The sequence below is a fragment of the Sciurus vulgaris genome (genome assembly GCF_902686455.1).
Source record: "Sciurus vulgaris genome assembly, chromosome: 2".
Taxonomy (NCBI): domain Eukaryota; kingdom Metazoa; phylum Chordata; class Mammalia; order Rodentia; family Sciuridae; genus Sciurus; species Sciurus vulgaris.
Window position 1 is genome coordinate 132,194,358 of NC_136462.1, and position 17,647 is coordinate 132,212,004.

The window sequence follows — 17,647 nt, forward strand, 5'->3', positions numbered from 1 at the left end:
ACATGAGCTTTTGGGGGACACGACATATCCAAACTATAACAGCTACACTGAAGCAAGATACAGAAAGTCTTTTCTTTTTTGCGGTGCTGGGGATTGAACCCAGGGCCTTGTGCTTGGGAGATACACACTCTACCAACTGAGCTATATCCCCAGCCCAAAAATCATATATTGTATCACTACATTTTTATGAAATATTCAGAGAAGGCAAATCCATAGGGACAGAAAATAGATTAGTGGTTGCTTAGGGTTGAGGGGGACGAGTGATAGCTGAAGTGTGCAGGGTTTCCTTTTGAGGGACATTCTCAAATCGACTGTGGTAACGGTTAGGTATGTCTGTAAATATATTAAAGTCCATTAAAGTCTATACATTAAATGGGCAAATTGTATAATGTGTGAACTATATCTCAATAAAGTTGTAGTAAAAAACATCTGGAAAAATCTGGCTTCCATCCTATCCCCTTTGACTATATGTACAGGACTTCTGTTTACAAAAATCAAATATACTAGACACATAGATACATATACATGTAACTTTTTAAAATGTTCCCTACTTTCTTATACAAGTAGTAGTGTCTTCTATGTACTATTTAGAACATTCCCTTTTTTTTTTTTCTTTAACAAAGTACCCAGTGCTTTTTTCAGACTCTTATTATTTATTTACTTATTTATTAGTGCTGGGGATTAAAAGTCTGGTGTATGCTAAATATGTGCTTTACTACCAAGCATGCCACTAGCCCCCTTACATTCTTTTTGATGGATGCATACTACTTCAAAGTAGGGATATTAGGCATCACAAAATGTGCTACCTGGAACAAGTTTACCTGTCCTTTGCTTCATCTCCATCGAAGTGATTCCCTGGGAGACACTCCCGGGTCCAAAGGCAATGCAGTGCATGTTGCTGCCCCATTCCCCTCTGCGGATAGAAGCAGAGTCAGAGTGCTGTCCCTCCAGTCCCTTGACTGGTGCTTGATTCTGCATATATGCCTCCGTGGCCTCTTCTGTAAACCAGGTCACTGTGGGAATGGAGTGAGATGACATAGGCTCAGTATTTAGAACAGTGTCTGACATCAGTGGTACTCCTGATTTCAGTGGGCTCCCTTCTTATCACCCTCACCTTCAAGACTAAGCCAGCTAATGTCTGGTTGAGAAAGTGCTGCTGGCCACTGCGCAAGAGCTTCTGCTTTGATCTTAAGTAGTGGAAGCAGCCACAGCTGTCACTCCTAAGCACAGCGGGGTTGGGCCTGGAGTGGGTGGGAAGATAAGTGGGCTAGTGAAAGAACTGAGAGACAGGGGATGTGCTAGGGTGTTGCCCAACCAATGCGCCCATCCTCTGGCCAACATGTCTTGGGGAGTCAACGGGTGACTTGGGAGCAACTTGAGAGTAATGGGAGGCTTGTTCCCCAGCAGGAATTTGGGGAAGGCCTCCCCAGTGAGAGGCATTCAAGTGGAAGCCTATGTGAAGTGAGCAGCAGGATTCCATATCTAGATCAGAAAGTACCTGCTAAGGTTCTAGAGACCAGCAACCTCTTACTGTAGACAGGAAACTGCAGGGAGGCCCCAGAGCTCCAGCAGGGTGAGGCTGGCAGGATGGAGTAAAATTTGGGAGGAGAGGCAGGTGCCTAGATCAGGGAGGTTCCAGAGGCCTTTGAGAATAAGAACGGAGACTTGCTGTGGGTTCTTATTATAAAAGGAAGGATCTTTCTGGTCTACCTTCAGAGTGAAAGGCTATCTGAGAAGGTTTGACTGGGAACAAGTAGTGGCTAGTGTCTTAGGCCAGGAAAGAGACCCTGAGGACTGGGGCCATCATGGCAGCCATGGAGGTGGTGCCCAGTCATCAGGTGAAATCTACTTTGATGGTGGAACCAACAGAATTTGCATCTCTCCATCTCCATAGGTAGCAGATCTTCGCTGGAGCCTGAGCATGAATCTAGAGCTGTTAGCAAAAAGTCACCTCTGCTGAAAAGAAAAAACAAACAAAACAAAACAAAAAAACAACAACAACAACAACAAAAAGCAACAACAATAAAAAGAACTTCTAGAAGCATCCACATTCTGTGTGTTGGTGAGTAAATTTTGAGAAAATGAGTATGAGTCCTCACCTGACTGATGTCTGGGGCCTGAGCAGAAGCCCTCATTGCTAAAATAATCTGAGCAGACTCTTCACTGAATTTCCAAAATGTCACCTGTTCAAGTCACTCCGCTTTATGGCCCTTATATGAGTCTTCTCCAGGATCTCCAGGGATCCTTCTGACTATATCCCTAGAACAGGGAGGAAGGAGCCCTTGGGAAGAAACAGCAGCAGTGACCCCTAGCACAGCCTTTGGGGGCAGGAAGAGGCAGTGACTCTGGGCACCTGTAGGCCTCTGCAGGGGCAGATGTCCACATAATTAGAGGTCAGGACCTGAGGAACCTGGTGAGTCCAATCATAAGGACACTGGTAGGGACATCAACCAGGAGGGGCAAGGTCACAATGGGCAGGGCAAGTAGGGCATAGCAAGTTCAGAGCCCAGCCCCCCTCCACATTGAGGTAAGGTGCTGAGATTTTGAGATTTAGTTCCCCTCAAAAATGAGAAGGGCGGAGTCTCCCCGACTCTCTGAGGGTCATTGTCAGCACCTTAAAATTACAACATGCAAAGACGGATGCAAATGATGATCATGATTACCTGAAACCACAGTTCAGCATCATTTTTCTTTCATGGAAGTAGTGTGCATGTGTGAGCAGGGTGGGGGTCTCAGGTTGGATGCCCTTTCAGGACCAAGGGCAGAAAGACTTTTGAAGAGTCTGAAACACAAACTCTAGCAGCCCTAGTGATAGCAAAAGCAAGGATTTCATAAGTCTGGGCCCAGTTCTACGACATGCAGGCAACTGCATCCTCCCCATGAAGACCAACTCAGAGGCCCTAACCCACTGGACACTGGTATGGGAGGATGGGGAAGGGGCAGGGTGAACTCTCCAGGGGAGAGGGATGTCCGGTGGTCACAAGTCAGGGTCCTGTGGGGTGGGGCCACGCTGCCTTAAGGACACTGGCTGCTATGCCAGGAGGTTAGAGATTAGTTGTGGCATGAGGCGTTGTCATCTCCCACAGAGGTCAGTGGCCTGTGAAGAAAAGCAGAATCCATGGACCTTAGAAAATGTGGCCAGTCTGATTTGCAGGGAGTGACACATGTCAGGACCCCTCCTCACCAGAGGGCTCCCAGTACTATCTCAACCTATCAGACCAAACAGGAATCACAAGCCTTCCTGGTTTCCACGGAAAACCCCCCCCCAGGCAAGCAGTTCATGAATTCCAGGAATTTACTAGAGCCTGGGGAATCTGTGGAAGGGCGCCTGGTCTGTTCGCTCTCCCCTACCTCCACCCCTTCTCCCCACCCCCTTGCTCTCCCTGTCCCTGGGAGCCCCTGATGGTCTGAGCATGGCAGCACCCCCAGCACCACCTCCAACCCCCCAAGAACTGACACATACGGCCCCTAAAACCCAACCTACAACTTCCTTACAACCCCATAGTCCCACCCACATCTCCCCAGAGTCCCACCCAGTCCCCCAAAACCCCACCCCAAGCCATCCACAGTCCCCTTGACCCCCCACAGTCATATAAAGCTCCACTGAACACTTCCCAACTTCCCACATGGCCCTACCCCACAGCCCCTCTCAGTCCCTCAATACCCCCATAACTTTCCACAGCCCCATTTCTGCTTCCCCAGAACCCCATCACTCCCATAGCTCCCTGAGAAGGTCCATACCATTGAGAATGATGAGTCCTTTCTGGTATCAGCAACCTAGTAAAGATCAAGATAAGGTAGCAGGCCAAGGGCCATGGGCACTTCCTGAGCAGAGATGCCAAGAAAGGCAGGGTCAGGGCATGATATGTGGTCTGGCTTCAGAGGATGAGTGAAATCTGAGTCAAGAGGCCTGTCTCAGCTTGAGGAGCAGACCAGAAGAAAAGAGGGAAAGTAAACACAGGGCTAATCCTGAAAGAAGAGATAAGAGATAGGAAGATCCACTCAGCAAGTCCACCTCCAACTAACATGGATCCCATAAAGGAAAGAACATGTAAGGAGGAAAAATAGCAATAAAATATTAGAAACATTTCAGACCTAAGAAAACAGTCTTCAGATAGAGGGGTCCATGGAATACAGGATGAAGGAACAATAGTCTGCTCTTAGAAAGGTCTGTAAGAAAGTGCAGAGCAACAGTGAACAAGATCAGCTGGCTGATTTCAAAAACAGTAAAAGTAAAATGTTTGCTGCAAAGCCTGAGAACCCCAGTACATCAGACTTCCCACCTGTCCCAATGCACATAAAATAATAGGGAAGTGATTTCAAACTTAGTTTTCTATATTAGGCTAAATTATTAATCAATAAGGGGCAAAATAACAATATTTTCAAAACTTCAAGGATTCAAAAACAGCTAGATGTAGTGCTGCATGCCTGTAAACTCAGCTATTCTGGAGATTTGAGATAGGAGGATCACAAGTTGGAGGCTCACCTCTGGTGACGTAGAAAAATGAAAAGGACTGGGATGTAGTTCAGTGGTAGAGCACCCCTGAGTTCAATCCCCAATACTGGAATAAAAAGAAGTATTTAAAAAATAATAGGCTAGGGGCATAGTTCCATTGGTAGAGTGCTTGTCTTGCATGCACAAGGCCCTGGGTTCAATCCCCAGCATCACCAAATAAATAAATAAATAAATAAACTCACCTGTCACCCATCCTTTCTGGGACCATTACTTGAAAATGTTATCAGAAAAGTGAGAAAGAAATCTAAAGAAGAGAAATGGAATTTACACTACACACTGACCCACCAGAGGGTGGTGAGTCTCAAGTACCAAGTGCAGGACCACGGGGGAGGAGCCAGATTGGGGAAGGAGAAAAGGCAAGGGGACAAAAGGGCAGTAAAACTGAGGTAAGGCAAAAGCACATTATTATTCTGCAAACAAGAGGTAAGGAAGTCAGGCACAGTGGCACACAGCTGTAATACCAGCGACTGTGAAGCTCAAGCGATTCTTCCTTCCTCAGCCAACCGAGTAGCTGGGACTATAGGTGCAGACCACCAAGCCCAGCTCCAATCTGCTCTGGATCCTGGGAATGTCTTCCCTGAGTGGCTGAGTTGGGGGAGAACACATTAGGCCAACAAAGAAGGAAAGGTCCACCTGGGCTCAGTTTACCTGTGCAGTGAGTAATGTGTAACACTGATGGGCTCAGCCCAGGGCGGAACCATTGGAATCCACCTTTATTACAGACAGACTTTGCAAAAAGTACCTGGGGCCCAGGGGGAGTGAGTAGAAAGGGGAGTCAAAACACTGAGCAAAGGTGGAGTGGCAGACATGGGAGAGAAAGAGTATTAGTAGTTTCAGGAAGAATGTCCAGAAGAGTTGAAGCACTCCCCATGAACTGGAGGGACAGGGAGGAGAAGGAGATAATTACTGTATTCATCCTACATATCAGAGCCAGTATATTTTATCAAATGCCCATAAAGAACAAAACAGGAGGACAGGCATTTTATTGAGGTTTAAGAGAATAGCCAATGAAAAACAGAAAGGTAAAAAAGGGTTTCACTCTGGGGTGGTGGAACTAGTATAGGGGGCAGGCTAGTCAGAGGTGGGAGAGGATGGAGAAATATATTGTCATTAGGGTTTTTATTTTTATGTAATATTTGCTTTTGTAATGTCATTTTAATATGGTTACTTTGATTAGAATTTTTAGATTTAAAAACTAGAACAAATCAAATTACTTTCCAAGTCTTTGAACACCATGACTCAACACTCCATAAAATACACGCATTTGCTATTTGACCTCTTAAGCATTTTCACCGACTTTTCTCAATTAGTTTTACAACCATCACCAAATGTAGACAGAGCATGTGTTTTTACCCCATTGTTCACAGGAAGGAAAAACAGTTTCCAGTGCTTGTCCCAGGGCACAGTGCCAGCTGGGAACAGCAAACACCTTTGGTGTTCAGGAGCCTGCAGGTGCCAGGGCAGGTACCTGCCATCCCTCACTGCACTTGGGCAGATCCACGAAACCTGTTCTTGTTTCAGAGGCTTCCCAGCAGGAAGCTGAGCCCCTTCTCCTCTCTGGCTGGAGCCAGAGCAGTTGTATTTTTATTTCATGTGGTTTGGTGGCTTGTGCCCAAACTAGTGCTGTGATCCAGGTATCAGACTCCCTGGAAGCTCCCCTATTTGGAGCAAAGCTCTCCTCAGTGCAAGGAGCTTCCTGGTCACAGCCATCTGTGCACACATCTGCACACACATCTGCACACTGCTGTGGATAAGCCCAGGTGACACACAGGAGCCCCATCCTTGAACCATGTAAGTCAAAATTTCCCACTTAGAACAAATACAGAGAAAGGAAACCATAAAACCATTGCTCCTGCCAACTGCTCTTAAATCCTAAATAAATGTAATGTTGCAGGCACAGTTGAAACCCCCTTGGACCACTTCTAAGCCACCCTGTCCTGACTTTGGGGTTAACCTTCCCCGTGTGATTTCATGGTCTGTAGGGCATTTGGCAGCTCAGGCTGCTGAAACAAACTATCGTATATTGGGTGACTTAGACATTTATTTCTCTCAGTTCTGGAGGCGGGCAAGTTTAAGATAAAGACATCAGCAGACCCAATGTCTGCAGAGGGCTGCCTACTCCATGTATGCTCCAGTGGCCAAGACCGAGTTCATTCCTCTCCTGTCTCTTCTTATAAAGGCACAGATTCAATTCATGAGAATTATGAAATCAGGAGATCCACCCTTCGACTCCATCACTTCCCAAACACTCCCTCCACCTGCAAACACCATCCCATTGAGGGATTAGGTTTCAACATGTGAATTCTGGGTGGGGCGAGGGGGTGGGGAGGAGGACTAGCATTCAGTCCATAGCAGGTGTAGCTGCAGGAGGAGCACCTGGCATTGCTCGGTGCCTTTCCTGCTTCTTTGTAGATTGATAACTTGGTGCCACCACTTTTGGATGGTCATACTGTGACACATCCAGCTTTACATCACACTTTTGCACTGATGTGTAGGTGACCATGGGGTATATCTGGTCTCATGTGGATTCACACTAGGGTCAGGTGGGGAGAGTACCAGCACTCTCCCCAAGGGCAGGGCTGCGACTGCTGGTGGAGCTTCCCTGGGATGGGGTCAGGGCACGCTGAACCAGCTTGCCTTTGGCAAGCCCTTCACCTCACAGAAGTGCTGTTGAACAAGTTGTATTTCCGCAGTTTTGAAAACTTAGAAAACAAACAAAACCAAGTAAATAAGTCATCTGGTTTCTCATACTTGACGATAACAAGGACTGGAGTTTAAGTCTCTTATGTGCCTTTTTTTCTAGGCATATCTACATGTCAACATAAGCACAGAGAGAAAAATGTTTACATACAATTGGTTCTGCTTTGCATAGTGTTTTGTAACTTGCCTTTTTCATTTTTTTTTTTTTTTTTTTTTTTAATGGAGTCAGCAATTGATATGGGAGAACCCTTCAGAAAGTTTATGGTTAAAAGAGCAGGAGACAGACAAGAGGCAGAGGGTAGCTCTGTTCATCAGAGTAAGCATGCAATGACAGATTGCCAAAAACAGTATCATGAATTGGCCAGCAATCCTGTGTGGTAAGCATCTGTGTTGATGATTCCTCCTAGGAAGTGCACAGGGGCAGCTGATTGTGCAAGTCATATTGATATTTATTGTGGATCCTCACCTGGTGCTCCTGGAGAATTCATAAATAAATCATGACCCAAATGTTATGAGGTTGGGAATGGAAGATATTAGGACAGGGACAGTCACAAAGAATGGAATTTTCAAAAGACAAAAGATAACAAGTGTTGGCAAAGATTTGGAGAAAAGGGAAGAATCCTTGCAACCTTCTGGTGGGAATACAAGGTAATGCAAGTAATATGAAAAGCAATGCACAGGTTCCTCAAAAAATTAAAAGTAGAACTACCACAATGTGGTAGCAACCCCACTCTGGGGTATATATTCAAAGGAAATGAAATCAGGATGTTGAAGAGATATCTGCATTCCCATGTTTAAATTGCAGCACTATTCACAATAGCCAAGATGTGGAAACAACCTATGTGTCTATCAACTGATAAATGTATAGAGAAAATGTAGAACTTATATACAGCCATAAAAAGAATGAAATCCTGTCATTTGGAACAACATGGGTAGAACAAGAGAACATTATGCTAAGTGAATTAAACCAGGCACAGAAAGACGCGATCTCACTCCTATGTGACCTCATAGAAGTTGAGAGTTAAATAGCAGTTAGCAGAGGCTGGGAAGGGGAGTGGGGAGGAACAATAGGGAGAAATTGGATAAGAAGTTATAATTCATAGAAAGAATAGATTCTGGTGTTAGGGTAAATACAGCTAACAATAACACAGTATATATTTTTAAATCTAGAAAAGGATTTTGAATGTCTTACCCCAAAGAAATGATAAATACTTCAGGTGATGGATATACTAATTACTCTGATTTAATAGTTATGCAGCACATACATATATAAAAATAATAGTACACCCCATAAATATGTGCATTATGTGTCACTCAAAACCTTTTTAAAGAAAGAAGTCCTGGAACTAGAATCAGGAAACCTAAACTGAGGTCACCAGGACCTCCCACGTGCTTATAAATGAGAGCAATGATTGTCACTGCTCTGTGCTGGCCACCTCTGGGTTCTAGGAGGTCTCAGTGGATGGATACAGCTTCCAAATACATCGGTAGCCTAGGGAAGGCATGGTTATGTAGGGGAAAGGCTTTACTTGACTGCTGGGAGGGCCCTAAAGGGAGACCTGAGACTCACAGTACCAGGGACTTGTCCCCAGGGGGCAGCTTGTGTGTCATCTGGAGGACATTGTCTTGGACACTGTAGGCTGCCCATAACAAGCAATCAGAACAGAGATGAGTGTTCAGCTCCATGTTGTGAGGTCACTGATCTTGTGGGACAACCCTATGATGACAGGGAATAGACAGGGGTACCCCCAAATTGGTGAGAATATTCCTCTATTTAATTCAGAGTTTAAGGCAGCGGTGGCCAGTGGACCAATCAGATCAAGATTCTTCCCTGACTTTTGTCAGTGTGTGACCCTGAGAGAGTCACTGTACCTCTTTGAGCCTCATCTCCTCTGTGACCCTGAATTAGGACTGTTCATACCTCCCTCTGAGATTGCTCGAATGACATAACTCAGTGAGCAAGTTCACAGCATGGTACCTGGCCCACGGTGGACAGATGCATGACAGATATTAATGAAGAGTGGGGAGCTGGGCAGCTTGCCACCTGAGGCGTCTGGGGCAGGAGGCTGCCATGGGAGCCATCCAGCCTCCATTTCCCACAGGTTGGTCCTGGTCCCCTCCATATTGAGATAGTCCAACAGGGTTTGCTCCCTGCATATCCCTTTCCCAGCAGCATCTGGGAGTAGAAGCCAGGCCCTGAGGGGCCCGAGGGCCTGGGCACAGGCACAATTCTAGCTGCCTTGACTCCTGGCACCTAATGACTCCTGAGAATTTCCAATGACCTTATACCATCCATGGCCACGACTGATTACTGCTATGGAAGATGAGTCTCAAAGGACTTCTCCAGGGCTGCACAGACAGCCTGTTGAGAGCTAAAAGCTCAGGCTAATTGTGCCTGGCATGGAGATCCAAGTCCTTTCCCCAGCACTGTGAGGTCACTGCTGTGAGCGAGGCTCATGTGGCAGGTCAACTGGGAGCAGGTCCTCAAGGACCAATCTGTTTGGTTTTTTTAAAATTTTTATTTTGATTCATTGTACACAAATGGAGTATAATTATCATTTCTCTGGTTGTACACGAAGTAAAGTCATAAGAACTGTAGTGCAGTGATAGATGATTTCATTGGTATTCTGCTTTTTAAAGGTGAGTGATTGAAGGAAGATACTATGAAGGACTAAAAAACACAGTTGGAAGAAACATTTAGTTTAGTTTAATTCAACCACATATTTCCCTCGTGGGGACCTCAGGGGTCTCCACCCAGACAGGAGGCATTTCATCCAGCCCTGCCCTTCTCTCACAGCAGCCTGTGCTGCTGCTCCTGGGTTCAGGAGGAGGCAAGAAGGACATAGTGGTAGAGAGAGAAACTTAGATTATCTGGTGGGTCAGATGCAATCATAAGGATCCTTATTGGAGGAAGTAGGAGGTCATAGAGAGGTTAACCTTGAGGTTTCAAAGACAGAGGGAGAGGCCACAAGCTAAGGAATGTAGGTGGCCTCTAAGAGACTCCAGAAAGAACCAACTCTGATTTTAACCTTGCTAAGACTCTCAGCTCTGACCTTTAGAGCTATAAGAGAATAAACATGGATTGCTTTAAGCCACTGTTTGTGGAAACTTGCTACAACAGTAATAGGGAATTAATCCAGAACCCAGACTTCCAACACTATCTTCTATCTAAACCTGCCTGTCCTATCACTACTGCTATGGAATCTTGCTCTGTGGGTGCAAGAAAGTGGGGAAGAGAAAATACCCTGGAAAATACTGGGTGTCTTTACTGGGTTAGATTGCTTTCCACTTAGAAGACCTTTGGAGTGGTACTAACAGCAAGAATTTTTTTTTTTTTCCAAAATTGCCTTTTTTTTTATTGTAAACAAATGGGATACATTTTGATTCTCTGTACATGGAGTAAAGGCATACCATTTGTGTAATCATAAATTCACCTAGGGCAATGTTGTTTGATTCATTCTGCCATTTTTTCCCCTTCCCCCCCAACTCCCCATTCCCTCTATCCTTCCTTCCTCCATTCTTGCCCCCCTCCCTAACCCTAACCCTAAACCTAACCCTAACCCTAACGCTAACCCCTCCCCACCCCCCATTATATGTCATCATCCGCTTATCAGCGAGATCATTCGCCCTTTGGATTATCTCACTTAGCATGATGTTCTCCAATTTCATCCATCTGCCTGCAAATGCCATAATTTTATCATTCTTTATGGTGGAGTAATATTCCATTGTATATACATGCCACAGTTTCTTTCTCCATTCATCAATTGAAGGACATCTAGGTTGGTTCCACAATCTGGCTATGGTAAATTGAGCAGCAATGAACATTGATGCATCTCTGTAGTATGCTGATTTTAAGTCCTTTGGATATACGCCAAGGAGTGGGATAGCTGGGTCAAATGGTGGTTCCATTCCAAGCTTTCTGAGGAATCTCCATACTGCTTTCCAGAGTGGCTGCACTAATTTGCAACCCCACCACCAATGTATGAGTGTACCTTTTTCCCCACATCCTCGCCAACACCTATTGTTGCTTGTGTTCTTGATAATCACCATTTTAATTGGGGTGAGATGGAATCTTAGGGTGGTTTTGATTTGCATTTCTCTTATTACTAGAGATGTTGAACATTTTTTCATATATCTGTTGATTGCTTGTACATCTTCTTCTGTGAAGTGTCTGTTCATTTCCTTAGCCCATTTGTTGATTGAATTATTTGTATTCTTCGTGTAGAGTTTTTTGAGTTCTTTATAGATTCTGGAGATTAGTGCTCTATCTGAAGGATGAGTGGCAAAGATTTTCTCCCACTCTGTAGGCTCTCTCTTCATATTACTGATAGTGTCCTTTGCTGAGAGAAAGCTTTTTAGTTTGAATCTATCCCAGTTATTGATTATTGCTTTTATTTCCTGTGCTATGGGAGTCCTGTTAAGGAAGTCTGATCCTAAGCCGACATGTTGAAGATTTGGACCTATTTTTTCTTCTATAAGATGCAGGGTTTTTGGTCTGATTCCGCGGTCCTTGACCTATTTTGAGTTGAGTTTTGTACAGGGTGAGAGATAGGGGTTCAATTTCATTCGGTTGCATATGGTTTTCCAGTTTTCCCAGCACCATTCGTTGAAGAGGCTATCTTTTCTCCATTGCATATTTTTGGCCCCTTTGTCAGTATGAGAAAATTGTATTTATTTGGGTTTATGTCCATGTCCTCTATTCTGTACCATTGATCTACCTGTCTATTTTGGTGCCAATACCATGCCTTTTTTGTTACTATTGCTTTGTAGTAGAGTTGAAGATCTGGTATTGGGATACCCCCTGCTTCGCTCTTTCTGCTGAGGATTGCTTTAGCTATTCTGGGTTTCTTATTCTTCCAGATGAATTTCATGGTTGCTTGCTCTATTTCTGTAAGGTACGTCATTGGGATTTTAATTGGAATTGCATTGAATCTGTATAGCACTTTTGGTAGTATGGCCATTTTGACAATATTAATTCTGCCTATCCAAGAACATGGGAGATCTTTCCATTTTCTAAGGTTTTCTTTAATTTCTTTCTTTAGTGTTCTGTAGTTCTCATTGTAGAGGTCTTTCACCTCTTTTGTGAGATTGATTCCCAAGTATTTTATTTTGTTTGATGCTATTGTGAATGGGGTAGTTTTCCTAATTTCTCTTTCTGAAGATTCATCACTTATGTATAAAAATGCATTGGATTTATGAGCATTGATCTTGTAACCTGCTACTTTACTGAATTCACTTATGAGTTCTAAAAGTTTCCTGGTGGAATTTCCAGGTTGCTCTAAATATATAATCATGTCATCAGCAAACAGGGATAGTTTGAGTTCTTCTTTTCCTATTCGTATCCCTTTAATTTCTTTGCTTTGTCTAATTGCTCTGGCTAGAGTTTCAAGGACGATGTTGAATAGAAGTGGTGAAAGAGGGCATCCCTGCCTTGTTCAAGTTTTTAGGGGGAATGCTATCAGTTTTTCACCATTTAGAATGATATTGGCCATGGGCTTAGCATAGATGGCCTTTACAATGTTAAGGAATGTTCCCACTATCCCTATTTTTTCTAGTGTTGTGAGCATGAAGGGATGCTGTATTTTATCGAATGCTTTTTCTGCATCTATCAAAATAATCATGTGATTCTTAACTTTAAGTCTGTTGGTATGGTGAATGACATTTATTGATTTCTGGATGTTGAACCAATCTTGCATCCATGGGATAAAACCCACTTGATCGTGGTGCACTATCTTTTTAATATATTTTTGTATGTGATTTGCTAAAATTTTGTTGAGAATTTTTGCATCAATGTTCATTAAGGATATTGGTCTGAAATTTTCTTTCCTCGATGTGTTTCTGTCTGGTTTAGGTATCAGGGTGATATTGGCTTCTAGAATGAGTTTGGGAGGGTTCCCTCCTCTTCTATTTCATGGAATACTTTGAGGAGTATTGGAATGAGCTCTTCTTTAAAGGTTTTGTAGAACTTGGTTGAGAACCCATCTGGTCCTGGACTTTTCTTTGTTGGTAAGCTTTTGATGACCTCTTCTATTTCATTGCTTGAAATTGATTTATTTAAGTTGTGTATGTCCTCCTCGTTCAGTTTAGGTAATTCATACGTCTCTAGAACCTGTTGATGTCTTCAAGGTTTTCTGTTCTGTTGGAATATAAATTTTCAAAATAGCTTCTAATTATATTTTGTATTTCACTCATGTCTGTTGTGATATTTCTTTGTTCATTCCAAATTTTAGTAATTTGAGTTTTCTCCCTCTTTCTCTTTGTTAGCGTGGCTAAGGGTTTATCAATTTTGTTTATTTTTTCAAAGAACCAATTATTTATTTTGTTAATTTTTCCAATTGTTTCTTTTGTTTCAATTTCATTGATTTCAGCTCTGATTTTAACTATTTCCTGTCTTCTACTACTTTTGGTGTTGGTCTGCTCTTCTTTTTCTAGGGCTTTGAGCTGTAGTGTTAAGTCGTTTATTTTGTTGATTTCTACTTCTTTTGTTGAATGCGCCCCATGAAATAAATCTTCCTCTAAGTACTGCTTTAATAGTGTCCCAGAGATTTTCATATGATGTGTCTTTGTTCTCGTTTACTTCTAAGAAATTTTTTATTTCCCTCCTGATGTCTTCTGTTATCCATTCATCATATAATAGTGTATTATTTAATCTCCAGGCATTGGAGAAGTTTCTGTTTTTATTCTGTCATTTATTTCTAATTTCAATCCATTATGATCTGATAGAATACAAGGTAGTATCTCTATCTTCTTGTATTTGTTAACAGTAGCTTTGTGGCATAAAATATGGTCTATTTTAGAGAAGGATCCATGTGCTGCTGAGAAGAAAGTGTATTCATTCTTTGTTGGATGGTATATTCTATATATGTCTGTTAAGTCCAAATTGTTGATTGTGTTATTGAGATGTATGGTTTCTTTATTCAATTTTTGTTTGGAAGTGAGAGAGGTGTGTTAAAATCATCTAGTATTATTGTGTTGTGGTCTATTTGATTTCTGGAATTGAGAAGAATTTGTTTGACGTACATGGATGAGCCAATGTTTGGGGCATAGATATTTATGATTGTTATGTCTTGCTGATTTATGCTTCCCTTAAGCAGTATGAAATGACCTTCTTTATCCCTTCTGACTAGTTTTGGCTTGAAGTCCACATTATCTGATATGAGGATGGATACTCCAGCTTTTTTGCTGTGTCCATGTGCATGGTATGTTTTTTCCCATCCTTTCACCTTTAGTCTATGGGTATCTCTTTCTATGAGATGAGTCTCTTGCAGGCAGCATATTGTTGGACTTTTCTTTTTAATCCAATCTGCCAGTCTATGTCTTTTGATTGATGAGTTCAGGCCATTAACATTCAGGGTTATTATTGTGATATGATTCGTATTCCCAGTCATTTGACTCATTTTTGTTTTTTGACATGATTTGGTTTCTCCTTTATTTGGCTATTCCTTTAGGCTAGTTCCTCCTGTTGCTGATTTGCATTGTTGTTTTTCATCTCTTCCTCATGGAATATTTTGCTGAGAATGTTCTGTAATGCTGGCTTTCTTTTTGTAAATTCTTTAAGCTTTTGTTTATTGTGGAAGGATATTGTCATCAAATCTGAAAGTGAGTTTTGCTGGGTATAAGATTCTTGGTTGGCATCCATTTTCTTTCAGGGCTTGGTAAATGTTGTTCCAGGCCCTTCTAGCTTTTAGGGTCTGGATTGAAAAATCTGCTGATATTCTTATTAGTTTCCCCCTGAATGTAATTTGATTCTTTTCTCTCGTGGCCTTTAAAATTCTGTCTTTATTTTGTATGTTAGGTATTTTCATAATAATGTGCCTTGGTGTGGGTCTGTTGTAATTTTGTGTATTTGGAGTCCTATAAGCCTCTTGTATCTGGTTTTCCATTTTATTGTTCAGATTTGGGAAATTTTCTGATATTATTTCATTGAATAGATTGTTCATTGCTTTGGTTTGTTTCTCTAAGTCTTCCTCAATCCCAATAATTCTTAAATTTGGCCTTTTCATGATATCCCATAATCCTTGTAGATTCTGTTTATGATTTCTTACCATCTTCTCTGTTTGGTCAACTTTGTTTTCAAGGTTAAATATTTTGTCTTCAATGTCTGAGGTTCTGTCTTTCAGGTGTTCTATCCTATTGGTTATGCTTTCTCTGGAGTTTTTAACTTGGTTTATTGTTTCCTTCATTGCAAGGATTTTTTTTTTTTTTTCAGTATCTCTAACTCTTTATTGAAATGATCTCTTGCTTCCCATATTTGGTCTTTTAACTGTTGATTGGTGTGATCATTTAATGCCTGCATTTGCTCTTTCATGTCCTCCTTCAATGCCTGCATTTGCTCTTTCATCTCCTTGTTTGCTTCCCTGATAGTTTTAATTATGTACGTTCTGAACTCCCTTTCTGACATTTCTTCTGCTGTGCTGTCTTTGGGTTTTATTGATATAGTATCTAGGTTTGTTTGGGACATTTTCTTCCCTTGCTTTCTCATATTGTTCAGATATCAGTGGGACTCTGAGATATTGGAGATTTCCTCTTTGGCTTATAGTGTCCCTGTAGATTTCCAGTATATCACCTCCCAGCCTTCAGTAGCCTGAAGTCTTGGAAGAACTTGATAATGCAGTGCTTCCGAAGAAAGCTGCCCTTAGCCCACTACTGGTTCCAGGGCTGGGGGCTGGCTCTGTGCGGAAAGGCTCTCACTGGGCAGCCTGCTCCAAGAAGCTGGCTGTGGAAGGAGCCTGCTGCCGGAGGGAGCAGGGCTGCCTGGGGAAGACTCTAGCTGCCCTGCCCTGCTCCAAGAAGCTGCCCCTGTCTGGGCCTGCCGCCCGGGCCGAGCTTCACCTGGTGGGAAACTCACCCCATGGCTCTATATTAGTCCAAATCTTTCATTGCATCCCCTTCTTGAATCCTGGGTTCTGGAGCGACAGGAGATGCAGTCACCCTCTAGTCCACCATCTTGGATCCGTCCAACAGCAAGAATTGTATCATGGCATACACATGATGTTTGATGGGAGGGATGGAGGCACCTTTGTTCCCATTGCACATGGGTGTAAATTACACACTCCTAACCAATTATTTAAGGTCCTCTTCAGTCAACACCAACCTACGAAAGGCCAATACACACTCCAACATTACTGACAGACTAGAAGAAAGTGTCTGAAGGTCTTGATGATTATGCCCCAATGAGTACCCCTGGAAAAACCCTCTGACCTTTCCTTTGCATGCTAACCAGGCTCCTAGAACACAAATTCCTTTATGGCATTTCTAGTAAGCAGTGTTTCAGCACCTACTTGAATACCTCCAGCAACAGGGTGGTCACTGCCAGCAGGTCAGCACTAAGGGATAGTGCTATGGTTTGAGAATGGCTTATTCCTTTTGAAACTCCTGTTGGAATTTAATCCACATAGTGAGGTACTAAGAGGGTGGATGCTTAATTGGACTATAATATTTAGAGGTGGGACTTTTGCAGTGTGGTTAGGATTAGGTTGTCAGGGTGGTGATAAACCAGAGGAGAGACAGATCTCTCTCTCTCTCTCTCTCTCTCTCTCTCTCTTTCTCCTCCCCTTGCCCCCAAGCTGTCTCAAGACTCTGCCAGTAAGAAGATCATCACTGTGATCCCTCAACCTCTAGTACTGTGACACAAAATAAACCTCTTTTCTTTATAACTTACCCAGTCTGTGATATTATGTTATCAGCAACAGAAAACAGACCAAAGTCAATGGTAAGTCCTTTCTTTGGGAGGCAGATGTAATTTGTGAGACTTGATCAGCCTCTGCCCTCTAGGATAACAGGAGTCTGCCATTCCCTCCAGTAGATGCTACCCTTCACCTGGGCAGGACACCACCAGCCTTGTTCCTTCACTTAATGGCAAAATTTCTGACTTTTTAAACCAAGTTCTAATAAAAATGCAGAGGGAATCAGCCTTAGGAGTGTCCTGAAACTGATCACTCGGGCTTGTCTCCAGAACACTGAGTCACAGAGGACCTGTCAGTCACAGACCCTCTCCAATATGCTTTATTCTTTTGCCCACTTTTCTTCATCATCTACAGGACAATGAGAAGAAAATGTGCTATGTGGCACACAAAACATACTAATGTATTTGTTTATTAAAACACCAGTAAAGTCTCTGTCTTGCTATTATGGTTTAGATATGGAATGTTTCCCAAAAGCTCATGTATTGAAGGCAGTGTAGTGGTGTTCAGAGGTGGGGCTCATTAGTGGATCAATCTATTCAAATAATTGATTATTTGAATGGACTACTGGATGGTACCTGTGGTAGATGAGGCATGTTGGAGGAAGTGGGTCACTGGGCATGTGCCCTTGGGAACTATATCTTGTACCTGGTCCCTCCTTCCCTCTCTCTGCTTCTTTGATGCCATGAGCTGAGCAACTTTCCCTGCCACACCCTCCCCCCATGATGTTCTGCCTCACCTCAAGCCC